The sequence below is a fragment of the Tachyglossus aculeatus genome, chromosome X1 (genome assembly GCF_015852505.1).
Source record: "Tachyglossus aculeatus isolate mTacAcu1 chromosome X1, mTacAcu1.pri, whole genome shotgun sequence".
In the NCBI taxonomy this organism is placed as follows: Eukaryota; Metazoa; Chordata; class Mammalia; order Monotremata; family Tachyglossidae; genus Tachyglossus; species Tachyglossus aculeatus.
In genome coordinates, this window is record NC_052101.1 from 87136343 (window position 1) to 87151906 (window position 15564).

The 15564-nt window shown below is 43.7% G+C and overlaps 1 protein-coding gene across 4 annotated transcripts in view; it reads left to right on the plus strand.

The window, feature by feature from the left end:
* The window catches only part of OSGIN1 (oxidative stress induced growth inhibitor 1), a 342694-nt gene that overhangs the window by 230677 nt on the left and 96453 nt on the right, over positions 1–15564 (plus strand). For 2 of the 4 annotated variants that reach the window (XM_038772439.1, XM_038772441.1), the window contains 2 exons: positions 4831–4929; positions 10071–10208. The exons of 1 other annotated variant lie outside the window; for it this stretch is intronic. The gene's annotated coding sequence lies outside the window, so the exon portion shown is untranslated. Of the gene's footprint in view, positions 1–4830; positions 4930–10070; positions 10209–15564 lie in introns of those variants that run through there. One more of the 4 variants, XM_038772436.1, reaches the window with a different exon arrangement.

Genomic DNA, 15564 nt, shown 5'->3' on the forward strand with positions numbered 1-15564 from the left:
GAGGCCTTCCCAGACTGAACCCCCTCCTTCCTCTCCCCCTCGTTCCCCTCTCCATCCCCCCGTCTTACCTCCTTCCCTTCCCCACAGCACCTGTATATATGTATATATGTTTGTACATATTTATTACTCTATTTATTTATTTATTTTACTTGTACATATCTATTCTATTTATTTTATTTTGTCAATATGTTTGGTTTTGTTCTCTGTCTACCCCTTCTAGACTGTGAGCCCACTGTTGGGTAGGGACTGTCTCTATATGTTGCCAACTTGTACTTCCCAAGCACTTAGTACAGTGCTCTGCACAAGGTAAGCGCTCAATAAATACGATTGATTGATTGATTGGGTCTAGTTGTTGAAGTGGGTGATGGAGGCAGACAACATGGGCTTTAAAGGAAGAGAAGTGAGGGATGGAGAGGGGACTGAATTGGTGTGAAAGCAGCTTTTGAGGGTGGGGGGTTGGCAAGGAGTGGGCCAACTTCATTCAATCAGATTTATGGAGCACTTCCTGTGTGCAGAGCACTGTACTAAGTGCTTGGGAGAGTACAACATAACAATAAACAGACACATTCCCTGCCAACTCCTCTCCTTTCCCCTGTGGGTCCAGGGAAATTGAAGACGGTGCAGCCCTCCCTCGGGAAAGAATGGCAGGGGACTTAGTGTCATCAACCAAAAGCCAGGGGTGTGGTCCAGACCTGCCTGTTTATGTGTCTGAATAACCAGTAAGTAAGTAGTGTACATGAGGCTTGGAAAAACACTCTTCTCTGGACAGAAGTACAGCATTACATTGCCCAAACTACAACTACTCAGTTAAATGGGACGAGAAGCATCATGGGATTTCCATTAGTTTTCGCCTTCCTGATCATCTTTTATCAGTAATCAAGAGCACTCGGAACTGGAAATGGATGGTGGGCCTAAACCCCTCCTGCTCCATGGCAACAGGTGGGGAAAGGATATAGGCTAAGATTTCTCTGACTCCTCCAAGAAAGAGCTGAGACAGGCAGGGATCTCAGCATCAGAAACAGCTCAGGTCTAAGGGAAAGCACCCTCCATGCTCCTCGGTTTGCAAGGAGAGAGCATCCCAAGGAGGATTATGGTAACCAGTGTTGACTCATGTTTACATCCCAACCATCACAGAATCAGCCAGGATGATATGGACTTTAATCATAAGTGACCTGGAGTGTAGTGAGTCTGGGAAATTAAAAAGCTTTTATCTCATTAGAATCCCTTCGGTTCAGGGATGATCTATTTGGAATGAACAATTGCGAGCCTTCTCATGAATTGCCTGGTGAAAACAAACAGGCCCCTGTCTGTCAACATGCTCAGCTTGAGCATGCCATTCAGAGAGATATTTATTTGGTCCTTTTGGAGGCATGGAGGCAGCACACGCTGTGCCTCATAACAAGCTCTGAAACAAATTCCTTTTACCAGAAGTCAGGTTGGGCTCAGGTTGCAGTACATGAATGCTTGTCTCATATGTCTGACTGTCTGGGTAAGTCAAGGGAGGAAAAGTACCACTGCTTTCTCGATTTTTTGAGTGTTTTTAATCTCAATCAGAGTGGAGAGCATCAACAGATGGTCTGGCTTGAGATAAGAGGTAGTCCCAACAAAACTGCTCTGATGAGATACCTCTGAAACTGAAGCAGTCAAGTGTACAAGAAACGTTGCACTTTCTTTAGGAAGAACACTTTGGAGCTGCCCCAGTGGTCAATCATTATTAGTAATAATAATAATAAAATCATGATAATTATGGTATTTGTTAAGAGCTTACTACGTGCCAGGGACTGTGCTAAATGCTGAGGTAGATAAAGGATAATCAGGTTGTGTGCAGTCCCTGTCCCACATGGGGCTCACAGTCTTAGTCCTCATTTCACAGATAAGGAAGCTGAAGCACAGATAAGTTAAGTAACTTGTCCAAGGTCATACACAGACAAGTGGGCAGACAAGTGGCAGAGCTGGGATTAGAACCAATGTCCTCTGACTCCCAGGCCTGTGCTCTTCCCACTAGGTCACACTGCTTCTCAATTAATTAATGGTATTTATGGAGCAGTTACTGTGTGCAGAGCACTGTACTGTTTAGGAGAGTACACTACAACAGAATTGGTAAGCATGTTCCCTGCCCCCAAGGAGCTTACAGTCTAAAGAGTGAGAAAGATATTAAATTATATATATACATATTGGCTTCACAGACTCTGTCCTCTCCTGGTTCTCCTCTTATCTCTCAAGCTGTCCATTCTCAGTCTCTTTTGCAGGCTCCTCCTCCCCCTACCATCCCCTTACTGTAGGGGTTCCTCAAGGCTCAGTTCTTGGTCCCCTTCTGTTCTCTACACTCACTCCCTCGGTGAACTCATTCGCTCCCACAGCTTCAACTATCATCTCTACTCTGATGACACCAAAATCTACATCTCTGCCCCTGCTCTCTCCCTCCCTTCAGGCTCGTGTCTCCTCCTGCCTTCAAGACATCTCCATCTGGATGTCTGCCCGCCATCTAAAACTCAATATGTCCAAGACTGAACTCCTTATCTTCCCTCCCAAACCCTGTCCTCTCCCTGACTTTCCCGTCACTGTTGACGGCACTGCCATCCTTCCCGTCTCACAAGCCTGCAACCTTGGTGTCATCCTCGACTCTGCTCTCTCGGTCACCCCTCACATCCAATCCGTCACGAAAACCTGCCGGTCTCACCTCCGCAACATCGCCAAGATCTGCCCTTTCCTCTCCAGCCAAACTGCTACCCTGCTGGTTCAATCTCTCATCCTATCCCAACTGGATTACTGCATCAGCCTCCTCTCTGATCTCCCATCCTCCTGTCTCTCCCCACTTAAATCTATACTTCACGCTGCTGCCCGGATCATCTTTGTGCAGAAGCGCTCTGGGCATGTTACTCCCCTCCTCAAAAATCTCCAGTGGCTAACATTCAACCTATGCGTCAGGCAAAAGCTCCTCACTCTTGGCTTCAAGGCTCTCCATCACCTCGCCCCCTCCTACCTCACCTCCCTTCTTATCTTCTACAGCCCAGCCCGCACACTCCGCTCCTCTGCTGCTAACCTCCTCACTGTGCCTAGTTCTTGCCTGTCTCGCCACCGAACCCCGGCCTATGTCCTCCTCCTGGCCTGGAATGCCCTCCCTCCGCACATCCGCCAACCTAGCTCTCTTCCTCCCTTCAAAGCCCTACTGAGAGCTCACCTCCTCCAGGAGGCCTTCCCAGACTGAGCCCCCTCCTTCCTCTCCCCCTCCACCCCTTCCCCATCCCCTGCCTTACCTCCTTCCCTTCCCCACAGCACCTGTATATATGTTTGTACATATTTATTACTCTATTTTACTTGTACATATTTACTCTTCTATTTATTTTATTTTGTTAATATGTTTTGTTTTGTTGTCTGTCTCCCCCTTCTAGACTGTGAGTCCGCTGTTGGGTAGGGACCATCTCTATATGTTGCCAACTTGTACTTCCCAAGCACTTAGTACAGTGCTCTGCACACAGTAAGCGCTCAATAAATACGATTGAATGAATGAATGAATGAATGAATGAATAAGTGCTGTGTGGGACTGAGGGTGGAATGGATATAAATAATAATGATAATGGTATTTGTTAAGCGCTTAGTATGGGCCAAGCACTGTTCTAAGCACTGGATATTAACTGCTTACAGAATACAGAGCCAAGTACATAGGTGATGCAGAAGGGAGAGTGAGTAGGGGAAATGAGGACTTAGGGAAGGCCTCATGGAGGAGAAGCAATTTTAATAAGGCTTCGAAAGTGGGGAAAGTGATGTTGTATATGAAAGGGGAAGGAGTTCCAGGCCAGAGGAAGGACGTGGACAAGGGATAGGCGGTGAGATAGATGAGATCGACGTACAGAGGGTAGGCTGGCATTAGAGGAGTAAAGTGTGCAGGCTTCGTTGTAGTAAGAAATCAGCAAGGTAAGATAGGAGGGGGCGAACTGATTAAGTGCTTTAATTAAAGCTGATGGTAAGGAATTAGGTAAGGTAAGATAACGTCAAAGCAGCAAAATTAAAAGAAATTCTTTCCAATCAGGAACTCTGTTCAAATTGCCAAGGGAAGTGGGAGGAACAGAGGAGGTAATTCCTTCTCCCTGGATAAGCTCTTGAGGAGACCATCCTCGGGGTTAAGGCTAGTCCTTTTTCCTTATCCGCTAAGGAGCAAACAGATGGAAATCTTTACATAGCAAGTTAGATAGGCAGATAACATCAGTAGGGCAGAGAAAATGGATGTTAGGTCTATGATAAATTATTAGATTGAAAAGTTAAGGATGTTGGATGGTACATATACAGCCATGAAGTTAGCTGTCAAGGAGAGGAGCCATCAGCCTGTTCCTCCCAGTGTTCTTTGGCGTCACAGTCAAAGAGCAAACACTGGACTAGGTGGACCACTGATCTGACCCAGGATGGCATTGTTTATGTTCTCATCAGAACATAATGTGAACAGAATGTGAACAGACTGAAAATGGCCACTTATAATGATGCACTTTCTGATCATTCAGAGATTATTTTTCTTCATTTTTTTAAAACACTCTGCACTTTTACTCCCCACCTCTTTCCTCTGCAGTCCTCACTCCCTCGTCTCTCCCCTTGCCCCACAAAGGAACACAGTGCTTTGGACTTTAGGGTATTGAGGTGGGAAAAAAATGGGAATTTGCTAGACAATTTTCACCCCATCACATGGCAAAATCTGGGCTTAAAGAAAAAAAAACACCTTATAAGAAGAATAAAGAATTAGACCACCACAAAAACATAATTTTCATTCCTGTTCCCAGATGGGAATATTGAGCACAGAGAAACTAAGTGACTTCCTCCGTTTTGATCACACGCATACAGGAGGAGTTGGGATCTGGGAACAGAGGTGATTACCCCTAACTGCCATTTTGGGTCTCTAATTATCTGGCCAAACTCACTTGTTGTCTACTCTGCTTCAAGGTAAGAACTATCGTTTTGAAACACTGTTCACATTTCTCACGACTGAGGCAAAAAGTTTGAATTATTTTACAATGTCCCTAATGTATTCAGAATCAGATTCACTTTCAATTTGTTCAGGAAAGAAACTGCTAAATGACTAAAAGTGCTGTTCTCATGGAGAAGGGCCTTTTTAATCTTTTCAAATCCATCTGGGCTGGGATTCTTGGATTCATCCAGTTTGGGATGAAAGTTGGATCCAACTAAGTAATGGAGATTATGTAATTGAAAATTTAAATTTATTTTTTCTCCTTTTGGGTTGTATTTCATGAAAATTGGACTCCTAGAATTGAAACCTCTTTTTCATTCAAACCCATTGTCTGCAGTCTTTCTTTTGGGTGGTGGGAAATTTGGAAAAGAAAAGGTGATAAAGGAAGGCGAGGGCTGAGGAAATGTGGTGAGCCTTTAAAGTGTATTTTACTTTCTAAATTTAAAGGTAAATCTTGGAGGATTTCCTTGCCAAAGAGTGGCTAAAACTCTCCCAAGAATTACCTTTGCATTAAGGAGAAATCAATCAGTTGTATTTATTGAGTGCATACTGTGTGCAGAGCACTGTACTAAGCACTCAGGAGAGTACAATATAACAGAACTGGTAGACATGGTCCCTGCCCTCAGCAAGTTTACAGTCTAGAGGAAATGTCCACAGGCCATAATTTCTGCTTCTCTTCTCTCCCTCCCCACTACCCTTCCACCACACCCATCACTCGATCATCACCACCAGGGAACTACGGAGTCCTGGTGTGGTATATCTCCCATTTCCTATAGTTTAGGAACAAAGCTGAACTTTGACAGAAGATTAAAGGTTTGCTTCTGTATATAAGATATGCAGCATTCTAAGATGGGCAGAGGTGGGGAAGGGAGAGAGCAGGGAGGGCGCCTAAGGAGAATAAGAAACCTGTACAATTTGGGAAAGTAGAGCCTACGGATTAGAATTTTAAAAGGTTGTTTTAACTGTGGAGACTCCTGCCTCTCGTCAACTCTGCTCTGATGGAAGGAGGTTGCTATGGCAATGTAGATAATGCAGAATGCAGCCAAAGCTGGTTCCTGCTCTGCTTCAAATCCTAAGACTAAATATGTCAACATCTGTTATAGTATTTAAAATGTAAACCTCACACCTGTGCTTGCTCTCAGCATTTTCCAAGTGGGATGCATAGGAAGAGATAACAGTTTTGTTTTTGCTTTTCTAACTCTTTCCACCTGGACTCTTCTGGAAACCCTCAAACCAGCTTTGCCTTAAAGGCAACAAAAAGGATTCAAAGATGAACCTATTAATATATTAACAAGTGTTACAGACTTGCAAAGAGAAGAGAATCTGCCTGCTAGGCTGAGTTCACCTGTGTCAGGATCACTACAGTCCTGGAACAACTGACACAAAGTGACCAGCAATGGTGTGCAGTGGACTGTAAGCTCGTTGTGGGCAGGGAATGTGTCCTATCAACTCTGTTCCTCCCAAGTATTTAATACAGTGTTGTGCACACTATAAGCGCTCAATAAATACAATTGGTTGATTCATTTTTAAAATCATGCGGTAAGAAGAGAGCCACATCATGTCACCTCACACACCTCAAAAAAACCAACTGAAAAAAACCCACACCAGGGATTATCTTGGTTTCCTTTTCATACCTACTGGTCAGGAGAAAAAACATGATCAATCAAACAATGGTATTTATCGAGTGCTTACCATTTGCAGAGCACTGTGCTAAGCACTTGGGAGAGTACAATGCAACAGACTTGGTAGTAGACCCATTCCCTGCCTGCAAGGAGCTTACAGTTTAAAGGACTGTCACCAGCAACAGCCATTTTGTTCCCTACTAATCATGAATGAATGAATGAATGAATCACTTTTTTGCTCTCACCTGGCTGACGGCTTCTTCTTAACTCAGCAGCTTCAAAACAGCACGTTCCCTGCCCTGAGTCCCTAGTCCATTTACCCAGTATTTATCCACAATTAAGCTATTTTAACACTACCTAACTTAAGCTGTATTTCTTAGGCATGGCTCTGATGAGTAAGAAGACAAAATAGTGTTCGAAACGTGAGAAAGGCATGCTGAATTCTCATAGCGTGACCAAAGATTAAACAGCATACTTGTGTTGTCTCAGCTCAAATAAAGTGAGGGTAATGATGCACACTATAATGAAATGACTAGACATTTTATTGTATCATTTCAGCATCAGATTTCTAGCTTTCTGGTAGATCAGGCATTCACGTGCCCCAACCAGGTTCCTGGGAGCTCAAGGCAGGACGGGGGAGGAGCAGAAAGGAAGACCAAAAGAGAGGGCAAATAAGACAGAGTGGGGGACAGAGAGACTCATGGAGAAAGTTGAAGGGGTAAAAGGGAAAGAGAGGGAGAGGGCAGAGGGGAAGAGGGGTGACTGACGTCTACTGCTACCACTGTCTTCAACCTTGCATGATATTTTATAACACTGTAAAACAGAATTGTGCAAGCACTTAGTACAGTGCTCTGCACCCAGTTAGCACCCAGTAAATACCATTGAAAGATTGTTTGTCTTCTGCTGCCATAGCCAGCACTGCTAATGCAAACCAAGAATGGGCTAAGTGGTTGAAGTGCTGGTGGCTGCTCTGAGGACCCAGGAAGGACCAAATCAGCTGTTTTTTGTTGTTTGTTTTGTTTTTATGGCATTTGGTAAGTGCTTACTATATGCCAGACACTGTACTGAGTGCAGGGGTAGATACAAGACAATCAGATTGGACATAGTCCCTGTCCCACATGGGGCTCACAGTCTTAATCCCCATTTTACAGATGAGGTAACTGAGGTGCAAAGAAGTTAAATGACTTACCCAAGGTCACACAGCAGATGTGGTGGACCCGGAATTAGAGCCCCGATCCTTCTGACTTCTAGGCCCATGCTTTATCCACTAGGCCACACTGCTTCTCAGATGCCGTGCTGATACCACCACCAAAGAATATAAGGAGGAGGAGGAGACTGGACAGCCTCTCCTCCAACCAATCAATGGTATTTATTGAGTGCTTACTGAATGCCAAGCACTGTACTGACCGCTTGGGAGAGTGCTCTTCCTCCCCCAGCTATATCCCCCACCATCACCCCAATCATAAACAGAGTCCAAATGGATCCCACTGCAGGTCTCTTCGGTAGCAGAATGGATCCACAAATGTCATCTCTGCTTTTTAGTTGTCTGCTTTGTGACCTTGGACACACCGGTTAACTTCTCTGTGCCTCAGTTACCGCTTCTGTAAAATGGGGATTAAGACTGTGAGCCCATGTGGGACAACCTGATTACCTTGTATCTACCCCAGGGCTTGGCACATAGTAAGCATTTAATAAATATCATAATTATATATATATATATATATAAATATATTTTTAAAACTATTTTGGCTCTTGCCCCTTAATATATTTGTGCTACTACCTGCTATATCCTTGTTCTTTCTCCTGCTATCATTATTTTTAGGTAATTAATGTCAGTAACTAATTAATAAAAGCAGTAGTGGTCTGAATAAAGCTGCCTCTTATTTAGCTTTTTTCAGAATAGCGCCCAAGAGGAAAAACAACATATGGTGGTGTTATGTTTGTTGATCTTTCAGGCAATTTTCATATGTTAAATGGCCACGGTTTCTTTTTTCTATATTTAAGTTATTAGAAATGCCTTCTAATTATTCAGGGAATAGTGTAATACTAAACCATTCTGATTTTTATCTTCATAAATGACTTTTGGCAAAAGAGGCCTTTCTCGACTCAACACATCATGGTGGGTGTGCTAAATGGGAACATTATCCTAAAGATATACCAACCAGACCTCCCAAGTCATCCATGTAATCTTTCAGGGTGTCTACCATTGTCTGGCAGTTCTTCAGAAAAGACTTTATAAGGTTAAATCCGCTCTTAATAGATTTTAAAAATTTCTGGATCTTGCCCACCCAAACCCAATTATTTTAAGGATTTGCCTGCACAGCCTAAATGTTCAAGGGTTAGGTGAGTGGCAACAATCCCAGCAGCAAAAGCATTCACTAGGACACATGCACATTTAAATCTTCTTGATTTATATTGCCTTTGTCTCTCTGAAGTAGAAATATTTCCCTTTCTGAGAGATTAAGCCAATCAGTCAATCCATCAAACAATGGTATTTATTGAGTGCTTACACTGTGCAGAGTATTGTGCTAAGCATTTGAGAGAGTACAAACTATCCCTGCCCTCAAGGAACTCACTACATAGCAGGGGAGACAGATATTAAAAGAAATTACAGGTAGAGAAAGCAACCAAGTATAAAGGTATGCATAAAAGTTCTGTGGAGGTGTCTACTATGTTTACTGTTACAATATACTCTCCCAAGTGTCTAATGCAGTGCTCTGCATACAATAAGCGCTCAATAAATACAATTGATTGAGGTGGAGGTGGAATGTGTACCTAAGTGTTTAGGGGGTAAAGACCCACTGCATAGTTGATGCAATGGGTAGGGAAATAGGGTGGGAAGATAAGAGATTAGTCAGGGAAAGCTGCCTGGAGGAGATTTGATTTTAATAGGGCTTTGAAAATGGGGTAATTGCTAGTGTGTGGGAGCTTGTTATGGGCAGAGAATGTGTCTGCTAAGTCTGTTGTACTCTCCCAAGCACTTAGTACAGTGCTCTGCACATAGTAAGTGCTCAATAAATACAATTGATTGATTGATTGATTGATTGAAGTGGAGGAGGAGGGAGTTCCAGGCAGGAGGAAGGGTGTGAGCAAGATGAAGACTACGAAAGAGGCAAGAGTGAGGCACAGTAAGTAGGTTGATATTAGAAAAGTGAAATGTGTGGGTTGGGTTGGAGTGGGAGAGGAGTGAGGATATGTATGGAGGAGAGAGCTGATTAGGCACCTTGAAGCCAATGGTGAGCGGTTTCTCCTTGATATAGAGATGGCTGGACAAGTACTGGAGGCTTTTGAGGAGTGGGAGGACTCGTGCAGAACAATGTATTAGAAAAATGATCCAGGGAGCAAAGCAAAGATGGGCTGGAGAAGGGAGAGGCTGAGAGGCACAGAGATCAGTGAGAAGGCTGATGCAAGATGAAGCCAAGATAAAGGAAGAATATTTAAATTTCCATGTTAACTTACCTTTCTCCCTCTTCCCCCTTGCTGGGACTAAGTAGCAGGAGGATGTAGGAGCAACTCTGCAGGTCTGCCAAAACTGGGCTCCACTGCTGCTCCTCCAAGCCAGACCTGGCCGATGCACATCCTGGCCATCATCATCATCATCATCACCATCATCATCATCATCATCATCAATGGTATTTATGCTAATTGTCTATTCAAGGAAATGGGGTTGTGTGGGGTAAAAATTTTGTATTCTAACTATAGTGTGCATGTATGTGTGGTGGGGATTCAGGGGGAGGGGAAGGGGAAAGAGGGGGGTTTATACCAGCTTTGCCCTGTAAAATAAGGAAGATTTTATTTTGTCAGATGCTCAAGCAGCACCTTGGCATCTGTAGGCAGAGTAATGCTTAAACCCTGCCCAAGGGGTTTACAGTGATTGAAGAGAACCACTGTCAGGACATCCAAAAGACTCTGGAGCCCTAGAAAGATCACTGAGGTAAAGGACTTGGGATATGGCAGAGGAACTGGGTTCTAATCCTGGCTTCTCTACGTGTCTCCTGGGTGACCTTGGGCAAGTCAGTTAACTTCTCTGTGTCTCGGTTGCCTCATCTGTAAAATAGGGATTAAGACTGTGAGCCCCATGTGGGACATGGACTGTATCCAACATGCTTATTTTGTACCTATCCCGGTGCTTAGTGCAGTGCCTGACATATAGTAAGAACTTAACAAATACCATTAAAAGAAAACGGCAAGTGGGGATTTGAAGAAATCTGGGAATGAGATTGGTTAGACTACCACAGATAAGGGGAGAACCAAGGATCTGCCTACACACCTAAGATCCTGCCTCCCTCCCACTCCCAAATCTTGTTTCATTTTTTCCCCTCTGCCCTATCACAATACCATGGAAGACATCTGTATGAATATTAGCTTTCCCAGAGAAAAAGTGTATTTCTGAAAAAGACCAGGCCCCAAGCATATGGAAAAAAAAGAGAAAATGTTGTTCTTTTGTAAAGAAGAAATAAGCAAAAAACTGTCCATGAAGATCTGGAATTCATACACTCAACCCATTCTTAGCAATATAGAGTTAGAATGCCCTGGAACTTTTTTCCATTTGTCCTACATTTTTCAACTATCTTTTATTTGAGCATTACTGGAGGAAAGGGAAATGTGGAAAAATACTGAATGGAGGGAAGTTCTAATAGATTTTGTATTGCAGGGTGAAATGGTAAGATTTTGGTGGTGGTAGAATAATTACCACAGTGTAACTCTGTACAATGGAGATGATAAAACTGTAAGTCTTGAGGAAATCTTAGAAGATGATCTGACCAAATGAAAGGGAAAACTGACAAGCACAATTATAGGAGGAAAAAATCCAGGTGTTGTGCGTGGCCTGTGGATAGAGCACGGGCCTGTGAGTCAGAAGGACCTGGATTCTAATCCCGCTCTGACACTTATCTGCTGTATGACATTGGGCAAGTCACTTCACTTCTCAGTGCCTCAGTTACCTCATCTGGAAAATGGGGATCAGGACTGTGAGCCCTATGTGGAACAGGGACTGTGTCCAAACCAATGGCTCCTGAGGTGGTCTCTGATGCATCCCTTGAATTTGTACAACTTTTAGCTTTCCAAAGCACTTGGATATCAGTTATCTCAGTACATCATCCCTGAGAAATTGGGAGAGACAGATATTTTGATGATGAAACTGAGCCTCAGAGAGGTTAAGTATTTTGCCTAAGGACACACAATAGGCAACGTTTGAGTTGGCACTCCCTCCTTCTTTGACTGTGAGACGCACATGGGAAAGAGACTGTGTTTGACCTGATTATTTTCTGTCTGCCCCAGAGCTTAGTATAGTGCCTGGTACATAGTAAGCAAGTAACAAATACCACAAGTTTTATTTTATTATTATTATTATCACAACTTGAGTCACCATTTTGGGGTCTGGTAAGACCCTTATTGGAAAACTAGATCTGATTCTGGTCAGGCATATTTTAATAAAGATGTGAGGAAATTGGAGAAGGTCCAGAATAGACTAAAGGAATGGAAAAAGGTCCCATTAGGAAAGGATAAAGGAACTGGGTTGTTTGAGAGAAAGAACGCTAAGGAATGACTTACTATTACTGTCTTCAAGCCCAGCTTTTATGGAAAGGAAGCTGACCAGATGTTTTCCATTTCCCTAGAAGACTGAAAATGATTAAATGTAGTTAAATAAGGAAGAGCGAATAGACTGTTAGACTGATTAAGCATTGGAAATGGCACCAAGGGACGCAAGAGAGACAGTGTGGTCTAGTGGAAAAAGCTTGCATATGGGAACCAAGAAATCTAGATTCTAGTTGTTTTTTATTTTTCTTATGGTACTTGTTAAGCGCTTACTTTGTGCCAGGCACTGTACTAAGCTCTGAGAAAGATACAAGATATCAGGTCAAACACAGTCTCTGTCCCAGGTGTGACTCACAGTCTAAGTAGGAGGGAATGCCAACTCGATCATTGCCTACTGTGTGTCCTTAGGCAAAATACTTAACCTCTCTGGGGCTCAGTTTCCTCATCAAAATATCTGCCTCTCCCAATCTCTCAGGGATTCTGTAATGAGATAACTGATGTCCAACTGCTTTGGAAAGATAAAATTGTTGTACAAATTCCAGGGATGCATCAGAGGCTACCTCAGGAGCAACCAGCCACCAAGGCAGTTTCTGGGTCAAGGGGAAGAATAGGAGAAAGAGGAAGAGGAGAGTGAGGAGGAGAGGAGAGGGCAGCAAGAAAAGGAAGAGGGAGAGATAAGGGAAGGGAGAGGCAGGGAAGGTCACTGGGAATCCACAGCACCTATGTAAATTTCTATGAATTATTTCTTTATTTATATTAATGTCCATCTCCCCTTCTAGACTGTAAGCTCATTGTGGTCAGGGAAAGTGTCTACCAACTCTGTTGCATTGTATAGTTAGTATAGTGCTCTGTAACACAGTATGTGCTCAATAAATACCATTGATTGATTGACTGATTGATCTAAACCCGCCTTCTTCAGAACGGGATGAAGGTTAACAGGGAGCGGTTATCAAGCAAGTGTCCATAGTAGTTGGCTATAATAGTCATTAAACTAAGTTTGAAAATTACTTAGATTGTAAAGTACACCACCAAATTTAAGCTGGACTTGTGGCCAGTACCCTACTTTATATAAGAACCACTGGTGGAACCCTCCCTCCAGATAGTATCATGGATCCCTCTTGGAGTGAGGGCTGTACTTTTTTTCTTTTTATGGTTTTTGTTAAGCACTTACTTTGTGTCAGGCACTGTTCTAAGTGCTGGAATAGATAGAAGGTAATCAGGTAGGGGACAGTCCCTGTTTCGCATGGGGCTCACAGTCTTAATCCCCTTTTTATAGATGAGGTAACTGAGGCACAGAGAAGTGACGTGACTTGCCCAACGTCACACAGTAGACAAGTGGCAGAGCCAGGACTAGAACACAGGTCCTTCTGAGTCCTAGGCCCGTGCTCTATATGCTAGACCATGCTGCCTCTCAGAGTAAGCAGATATAAGTGGTGGAAGTGGATGAATTGATCATCAGACAAGTAGACATCTGGGTTTGGATGACCAGGTGGACTTCAGAGTGCCCATGTAAATAGGTTGATAGAGGGACGGGATAGAGCAAGTGGTCATGGTAAATGTTGGGCCCAATAACATAGGGAAGGGTAGCAAGGAAAAGTCCTGGAAGCTGAATTTAGGCTCATAGGCAGGAGAATGATGACCAAGGCCTCCCTGATAGGAATCTTTGAAATTCATTCATTCCTTCATTCAATCATATTTATTGAGCACTTTCTGTGTGCAGAGCACTGTACTAAGCGCTTGGGAAGTACAAGTCGGCAATGTTACCAGTTCCACATATGGGGCCTTTGTGGTAGAGAGAGCACCAGAGTCTAAGTGTGTAAGTGAGGCAGTGGTGCAAGGAGTCATTAGCTACATTAGCAAATGGAGACTTTGGGGGGCAGGGGAAACAGATTGGAGGAGTGGGCTCCACCTGAACCCAAATAACATCAGACTGCCAGATTAAAATGACATAGTCCCTGGAAGGGAAGGAGGTGGTGAGTATTGGAGTGCTAGGGGGATCCAGATGAACTCAAATGGGAAATAGGAGAAAAAAAGAAGGGCAAGTTAGGCTGCCCATCAAAGAGGGAAGCCACCAATTGGGGACATTGCCAAAAAGCAAGACCAAAATATCAAAAAAGGATCACTGCACTAACCTAGTTGTCTAAGGAATAAAATGGATGAATTACAATGCTCTGTGACTAGCAAGGACTTCCATGTAACCGGTATCTCTGAGGTTTGACGGAGGGAAGGAAACCAATGGGATCCTGGGCTGCCGGGCCATAAACTCATCAGGAAGGACCAGGACAGGAACACAAGCAGAGTCGTGGCACAGTCAGTGAGAGATGACAAAGAAGGATAAACACAAAAACCTCGCTGGATAAAAGGATTACCCAAGCTTCACCTTTGGATAGAAATTTCAAACTTCAATTAAAAACATCAGAGTAGGGGCACTACGGACCACCTAGCCAGGAGGAGGAAAGTAAGCGGGAGATGCTGCTAGAGAAGATTTTGGAAGCTATAAAACTAGGGCAGAGAGTAATAGTCAGAGACTTCCATTATCTATCCTCCCAGATATTTGGTTAAATAACTCATCAGGACACGAAGTGGAATTACGGTTTTGAATGAGATGAATGACTGTTCTTGGAACAACCAGTCCTAGAACCCAAAGCAAAATAACATACTGGGTTTAATTCTGAGTAGTGGACAGGATCTGGTGCAGGAGATAAATGTTTAATGGGATCAGGCATCCTGCTGAGGTAGAGCAGACATGATTTTTGGAGCTTGGTCCTTTCACCTGAAAAGCCTCTGGCGACATCTATTAGGGCTCTGCTTTCAACTGGAGTGACAGGAGGCTAGGAGTAACTGCCCGACCTCGTCTTCCTTTTCAGTGGAGGTAGCAGCCTTTCAATCGATGGTATTTATTGAACACTTACTGTGTACAGAGCACTAGACTAAACACTTTGGAAATTACAATGCGACAGAGTTGGTAGACATAATCATAACAGCAACAATAATAATAATAATTGCAGCATTTGTTAAGCACTTACTATGTGCCAAGCACTGTTCTAAGTTCTGGGGTACATACAAGATGAGCAGACTGGACTAAGTCACTTTTCCACATGGGGCTCACAATACAAGAGGGAGGGAGAACAAGAATTTCATTCCCATTTTTCAGAGGAAACTGAGACACTGAGAAAGTAACTGACTTGCCCAGGGTCATCCAGCAGGCAAGTGGCAGAGATGGATTAGAACCCAGGTCCTCTGACTTCCAGGCCCATGCTCTTTCCACTAGGCTTGCTCAGGCCAGCCTGCCGCTCTCCTACCCCCACAAGATCAGTGGTCAGCAGCCGCTATCTCCACCCTAACACCCCCACTGGCTTACAACCTATGCTCCTGCCACTCTTCCACTCACCATGGCTAACGTGATCCTCTGTTCCTTCCTTAGAACACTTCAGGAAAGGGCCAGGAAGG